Genomic DNA, 7,741 nt, shown 5'->3' with positions numbered 1-7,741 from the left:
CACAGGAATATTTTTTTAACATATAAGATTGATGTACAAAGAAAATTTACTTTCGTTTGTCATGAAAAATTTTTTGTGAGTACGTTAAATTTGTACAACCGATCACTGCTATCCATTAGAAAAACTTTTTACAAAAAAATAGATAGATAAGACACAGTACACTATGCATCACTGCTTCAGTTATATGCACACAATGAGAGAGTGAAAGAGAAGAGTAATACACACACGTAAATAACGCGTTATACCTTGTAACACTGCTTATACATATGCAGTAAATACATATGTACAGGGAGAGGAAAAGGAGAAGAGAAAAGCGAGAGAGAGAGAAAAGAGAGAGAGAGAGAGAAAGAGAGTGAGATGAGGTTAGAGAGAGAAAGGAGGAAGGGCACATCACCGGCAGGCATCGCACAAATAAATAAAGCTATCTCGTCTCCCGTTTATCATTCGCTATCCGAGAGTCGTAAATCTGTCTGACTTCTCCCTCTCACGTAGCGTATACACTCTCGAGTGGCGTACACGGCGGGCAGCAAGCGCCTGCTGTCTGGCTTGAAGTCGATAAGAGCCCCGGCACTCCGGCAGCGGCACCAGCAACAGCCTACGGGGCAATATGTTGCGCATCTCTCACCCCAGCAGTGGAAAACCGGCCTCTTCTCATACATATACGCTCCTCTCTTAGTAATTGCCGTACAAGAGCAAGAGAAAGAAGAGCTTCCCTCTTTCTCTCTCTCTCTTCATCTACTGACCCCCGTTGCACCACCTGTTCTCCTCTCGTAAAGAAACATGCTTGCTGTTTTTTCCTCCTTCCATATAATCTTACTGTACCTTTACAAGAAAGCAAGGGAGAGAAAGACAGGCCTGAAGCAAGATCTTGACAACATTATCGCTCCCCATGTGCTTTCTCGGACCCACGGCAATTCACCTCGAAACATGTAGCAAGCCTGCGTTATTAGTCAGATATACTAATAGATTTCCCCTTCTTCTTCCTTGAGAGTGAGCTTTAAGCTTCCGAAAAGCGCCACTGGTTTCAGGGAGTCACGTTCTTACTCCCTCTCCGTCATTCATCAAGAGATTTGTAGCGTAAGATTTTTAAGAACGAAAGATACTACAGATTTAAGAAACCTCTTTTTTTCACAATTTTGAGACAAAGTACTCTGATTCTCGTTTAAACTTCTCTGTTACTTTTGAAGAATAATTTAATTTCTCCATCTTTCTATTTACAACTTAACAATCTTGTTTTTTCTTGCCAAGTATATATTTTCCGACAAAAATTTTACAAAACAAAAAACAAACTTATAAACACATACTGTTTTAATTATGTAAGAAAATTGAGAAAATTAAAAAAATTTCACTAATGTGCTTAATGTTTTGTCACATGAATAAAATTGTCTTTGAAAGTTTTTAATAGCCTAATGCTATTCGATTGCAAAATTAATTTCATTTTTTGTAAAATACTCAATACCTGTGTGACGCGAAACTTGCACACTAATATTTATCGGATTCCATACGCCGTATTTAAAATATCCGATAATACATTATTGGATTCTTCTCAAAGTGTGTCGTTTAAAATCGCCCATATGATCTCACTCCTACAAATACACAAGAAGGCCAATTTTCATTCCGCATGTTTTAATAAAAATAATAACAGCTCTTGGCTTACCTATAAACTCGATCCTTTATTACACACCATTGGGACGATAATAATGCTCATCCTCGCACATGGGCATAAAAAAGTAAATGTCGAAGATACCGACGCGGCGACGTAACGAGCGTAGCCAGCTATTTATAACAGAGAGCGAGAGGAGGAGTTTATGTGTCAAATCACATAAATTGGCGTGGATCGCTTTTTTAGTCTTTCTTTTATTGGATCATAAGCAGACTGAAAGAGAGACCGATAACACATCGAATACGCGATAAAATGTGAACACTTTTTCCTTTTGTGACGAAAAGTAAGAAAGGTAAAAAAAGCCTCGATATCTACGACAAGCTGGGAGTGAAGAGATTTTAAGAGTTTCAAAATTTACAGCTCTTCCTTTCCGACAAACGGAGAGGCTCTTCTTTACTATTTATTTTCTCAATGGTAAATCAACTTTTATAATCGTATGCAAATATGTATAGCCATGAAACAGATTTTTCTTTCTCGCTTTTATACAAAGTAGGTATACATTTATTCACGCGAATATCTCAGGAGCTGTATCCTGTATTGAGTGCACAGTTTGGATATAATGTATGCATTGATGAGAGTATTTGATTTTACTTTTTTGTTTATTTTTCCTGTCTAGAACAACTGTATGATCGATTTTTCACATACCTTTGACTATCCGATCATGCTAAAATTTTGTACGCAGCATTAATTCAAAATTTACAAACAGCAGAGATCACCTGTTTTATTATAATTCTCATGTACATGTACATTAAAAAAAAATTTTGAAAACTAGGATACAGTAAGTTAGCTGATGCTATTATAAATCCTATATGGCAAGCAACACAAAATGATGGATCATATTAAGTTTTACAATCCCTTGACGCAGGTCTTCAGTTGAAAGGCTTGATAAGAAGAACTTGATGAGTTAAGTGACATCACCTTAAATCCAATAAGGCAATCATCACAAAATATCCATTTGTTTTTCTCTTTACAGCTCTCTTGATATTCATATTGAATGAAAGGCTTTAATGAGTGCATTATTTGAGAACTGTAATAGTAATAGAAAAACATTGTTTCGACAAGCTTACAGGATTTAGAATTTAAACATAGCTTCATCAAGGTTCAGACCAGTATTAAAAAGGAATTAAACAAGTTATTTTACTAACAAGCTTTTATAAATTAAACTAAAGTATAGAATAATTCTTAGTAATCTCTGTGTCATAATAAATAAAAGCTTGATACCTGGCAGAATTACATCCTCAAAGTCCAGAAAATAACATCACTGATAACAATTCATTATTAACAATTTATTACTCTTAGGTTTTACAAAATTATTTATCCTACGTATTTAAGCACATTCGCTGCCACAGGTCTGCAATGCCGATAACCTCCGTATGAGTAAGTAACGGTAATAGTGTAATATAATAATCAAGGCAGCGACTGTCGTCTATCACGTGATATAAATAAAGTCTCTTGACAATAAACACGCCGTCCAACTATGCAATATAAACGGTGCAGTATAAAATTCACACTAGTCGGGGAAATTACGCGCATGAGGCTTCTCTTTTCTGCCACACAAAAGGATGGGAACAGGAGAGCACGCGTATAATATGATGGTGAATAATCCCGCGTACCTGGATAAGTACGTAGTACCAACATGTATACGTATACGACGCAATCTCAGTAAACAAGGGGGTTAAGGACCAATAAAAGTGGAAGCTCATTGCTAGCCGCGTGTAGAGTGAGCCGGTATATATATGGCAAAATTGGTAAATGCTGCATCTAACTTCATCGTGGCGTGCAAGCTAGCGGTTGCACGTATACTCTACACGTCGCTATTTGCTTAATGAGAAAGCCGTGCCGTGAGAGAAGAGGTGAGATGCCAAAGGTGCCGATGCGTAACCACAGTTAGTGTTCACGCGTGTGCGGCTTCTTTTTTTCATGTAGATGCATACGCATGCAACGTGGGGAGAGATAAGATGCGTATGTGTAAGTGGCGTATGTCTTACAGGTCCTTCAATTAATAACAGCGACATGTGCAATCGCTTTAAATTATTGCGACTGTAGACGTCAAGCGGTAGAGGATGGATAATGCCACGGTATAGCATCACCTTTAATAAAGTAGTTTTAAAAGTGCTATTATACCTCGGTTTTAAGAATTGGAAATTTGTAAGTTTCAATTGAATCATTTTGGTGATTCATTTTTAATTTGTATAAAAAAAAGAGGAAAACAAATTTAACGTCACACGTATTTCACTAGCCACAAACTGCAGTCTAGTTATAGACTGGTAGTAAAAAAATCCAGGATAACGATAAAATAAGTAGCATGTACGTTCGTTGGAGTATCTTAAATAAATCAAAGTGAATTTTCAATTTATGAAAAAGTTTGATATGTTTTTTCAACTTATAGATGTTTTCACTTGTAAATGAATACAATTTTAGTGAATAAATAATAACAGTATTATTAATTACATCTTTGAAATTCTCAAAATAAATAAAATTTGAAACATCAAAAAATGAAGATTCTGGAAACAAGAACAAATAGAGGCTGACCTATTTTCGCAGCCAAAAACTTATTTCATCATACTTTTTAATAAATCACGGTGACACTGCAGCCAGAAACCGTTTATGTTGCGGTGGCGTTTTAAGCCTGTCAACCATAATTAGCTTGCGTAATATACGCATTAATATTTAGTGGCAGCCCACCAGCGTGTGCTTCCGTAAAAAAACGTCAACTTGACAAAGTAGATAGCTAAATTTACAAAATTATTGGCAAGAAATTGCGTCGTACTGACATCTTTCATGTGTCAAACGAGACACGCGAGGAAAGAGCGATAAATTGAGAGACAAGAAACTGCATCTGATGGATGTCTATACATACACATACGCAAATCAAGTTTGAACAAAAAAGCAATTAATGGTAACTTATTTTCACTCGTTTTAATTCATACGAACATTTTTTTAATGTTCCAAAGTAATTACATATTTTATCGTGATGCATTTTGAATTTCACCCCTCTTTGAGATAACAATGTTTTAATAATTAAAAGTCGATGAATAATTTAAAAGACAAATTTAAGTTGTTATTAAAATTTAAATTTCAGATACATGATACTGCACTAGAAGCTACTGCACTGCAAGCTAAAGCACGTATCAATTTTTGTAATTCCGTCAATTAATCAGCTACCAGTATAATTAATTTCCACTTTTTTGTAAATAATTACCTCTCTTCTATGTTGCAAGTACTTTACTCCCGACATTGTTTTCGAGACTTCGTACATATTTCGAAATTGTAATTTTAAAATACTGTCTGTATTTTCGGTGAATCTGACATCCACATAAATAGTATAGTGAGTTTATATATGTGTAAACTCATCTTAGCGTTTATTAAAGAGCTACTTGAATGTATGGTTTTTATGAGTAGTTTAAATTGTGTAATAATAAAAAAAAAAAAAAAAAACGAACGGATTCTTTACCTATATATTTGTATTGTTATTTTTTCATTAATTTAACGATTATTGAATGAAAAATTTACATACTACTTTTACTATAAGCAAGGCAATCACGTTTAAGGTCTTTACTAAATATTTCGTACCCAAAATTTAAAAATTCTTTCAACAATTCATTTTTAGGTACTTGAAAAGCATTAGATAGAAAACTTAATTCGTGCTATTCGTGAACAAAATAAGCTTTAACAAACATCATTATTTATGCGTAACGGTTATATTATACTATTGATGACACAATTCAAAATAAAAGATTTAATGTGTCCATCCTACTTTCAAATTAAGAATCCATCAACTGAATAACTGAATTGATAAAGCTTTAACTTATTATTAAAAAAGCACTTTTAATCGTTGCCAGAAAAGTAATTGTGAAAAAAAATATTAAACTATAAAATGATTTGATGTTATACTTTATATAGATCAGTGTTTGACGGTGTAAAACGTGTTATCACTAAAAATTTGTTTGGAATGTAGGTAACTTTTATAAAAAGTCGTAATTAAGCTCATTTTACACTCTTTATCCAAGTTCCTGAAAATTACTGCTTGTGTTGTAAGGATTCATAACCGTTCAGGATTATTGTGTTTAGGTATTTATGATAGTAAAGATATCTTTTCCTTGTGAATAAGAATTTTTTTTTATTTTAGTTTTGTACAGTAATAAACTTTACATCAATATATTTCTTCTACATTGTACACAATTCTTCATATCTAAGTAAACAAAAGCCTCTGAAAAAATTATATCACTGTTTTAAAACCTGCATAAGATGCTCTTAATTTAGTTTCATAATTAGCAGCGAGAATTAAAGACTTTTCTATTACAACCTACGCAACACCCGTTATATTTAATAATAATAAAAATTCTTTAATATTATGAAAAACACTTAGGATGTTTGCTGTATGACACAAATTTTTTTTTTAACACTTTTAGCACTAATTTGGTGAGTTGTGAAGTAAGTATTGAAGAATATGATCCCGCAAAAAAATTGCATTTAACGTTGTAAACAACTTTTTTAGGCGGTTTTGCCAAAGTACCTTTTTTTCATTTAGCTGCAGTTTAAAAAAACTATAGATTCAATCTTACTGGTTATCAAAGATTACTAAAGCTACAACTCTGTCAAATTTTCCATTCGAACACATTTTAAAAACCTAATTTTAATCTTGTGTATAAAATGTACTAGATATCGGCTAACATGCATTTGTACTGGCAGTGTTTCAGAAAAACCAAGTACAAAAACTTTTAATACCACTAAAATCTTGAATTTTTCAGTAAATAGAAAGTAAAGTCAAAAGGCGATCCCTGCCCTACTGAAAAAATGATTAATTACTATTACCAAAACATTCAGGAGTTTATCCTTAAGCCTTTAAAGCATACAACAAATATTTATCAGACTTACAAATTTAATTTGTTCACAAACCTTGAGACGCAATACATACAAATTTCATCGCTAAAGATAACAAGATATAACAATAGTGAGAAAATCATCTTAGAGGAAAATGAACGAATTATATAGTGGTACACATAATATTCATTTGAAAAAAATATTGAAATTGATACTCAGCTTACAGAATACTTAAAAAAATAACTTTTATTACCTTAACCAAAATAAACAATAGTGACTACTAAAATGAAATGTTTAACCACCCATAAAAATTTGTTTACTCGTTAGTAAAAGGAAAATGGCTGTAAAAAACTAAATTTTCCGGTACCGGGAATCGAACCCGAGCCTCCTGGGTGAAAGCCAGGTATCCTAGCCACTAGACCATACCGGACTGAGGTACGAGCGCCCCACTATCTTTTATCGTGAAGGCTACGGACAGGTACTCGCTTTAAACGCAATTCCAAAATCGCGCCCCTACTAGGCGCTAAAAAAGACGCTTGGTCGTAATTAAAAAAAAGCTATGAATTTGTTAAGAAGGTACAATGGATATATTTCCACATTCTTGTAAAAGCGACGTTTCATCAAAAGCTCGACTTCATGATATTTACCTTTTCTAATGACAACCAATCATTCTCAAAAGCTGAAGTAGAAAAAAAATTTCGGAATTGAGCTCACAGTAAATGTAAGGATGTCAAAATACTTGATGAAAACTAATCAATAAATGCTGCATCGGCTATGACAATATGTAACAGGCCGTTCTGATCGTCGCTGACGATGACGCTGCCGACGCATCGGCTCCAGTTATCCAGTTATGGCTCGTGCCATAAGTGTTGTTGCTCAAAACAACGATGACGACGACGGCCAATGATGCTGCATTGGCTATGACAATGGCCAATGCGATGGTTACGGTGACAGACGCTACGACTGATGTGTCAACAGCTGCTGATGAAGACGCTTTTGCTATATAATAATTAGAAAAACACGTGAGTAAACCTCAAAAGCATTGAGAAAAATTTAAAGTAAACCCCATTGGCATGAAAAATTTTTAAATGTTCGTTAAAAATAATGTGTGTCACAAAAAAGCAGCGCCTCTCAAGCCTACTGCATATCCCTGATAAAATAAAAGTCAGATTAATTAATCAACTGAACGAAAAATTTTAAAAAATCGGCGCCTCTCAAGCCTACCGCATTCCCCGATTCCCCGTATAATGTGAG

General features: G+C 34.1%; 1 non-coding gene across 1 annotated transcript; it reads right to left on the bottom strand.

Moving 5' to 3' along the window:
• Window positions 1-6,845: 6,845 nt before the first annotated feature.
• TRNAE-UUC (transfer RNA glutamic acid (anticodon UUC)) lies at window positions 6,846-6,917 on the bottom strand. Its single transcript has one exon. It is a non-coding gene; the product is annotated as a tRNA-Glu (tRNA).
• Between the last annotated feature and the right edge of the window lie 824 nt (window positions 6,918-7,741).

Source organism: Copidosoma floridanum, unplaced genomic scaffold (assembly GCF_036245765.1).
Source record: "Copidosoma floridanum isolate Cflo_tuat_1 unplaced genomic scaffold, Cflo_Japanese_pri ptg000030l, whole genome shotgun sequence".
NCBI lineage: Eukaryota > Metazoa > Arthropoda > Insecta > Hymenoptera > Encyrtidae > Copidosoma > Copidosoma floridanum.
Note: the sequence above shows the minus strand (reverse complement) of the source record. Positions and strands in the feature narration are given on the sequence as shown.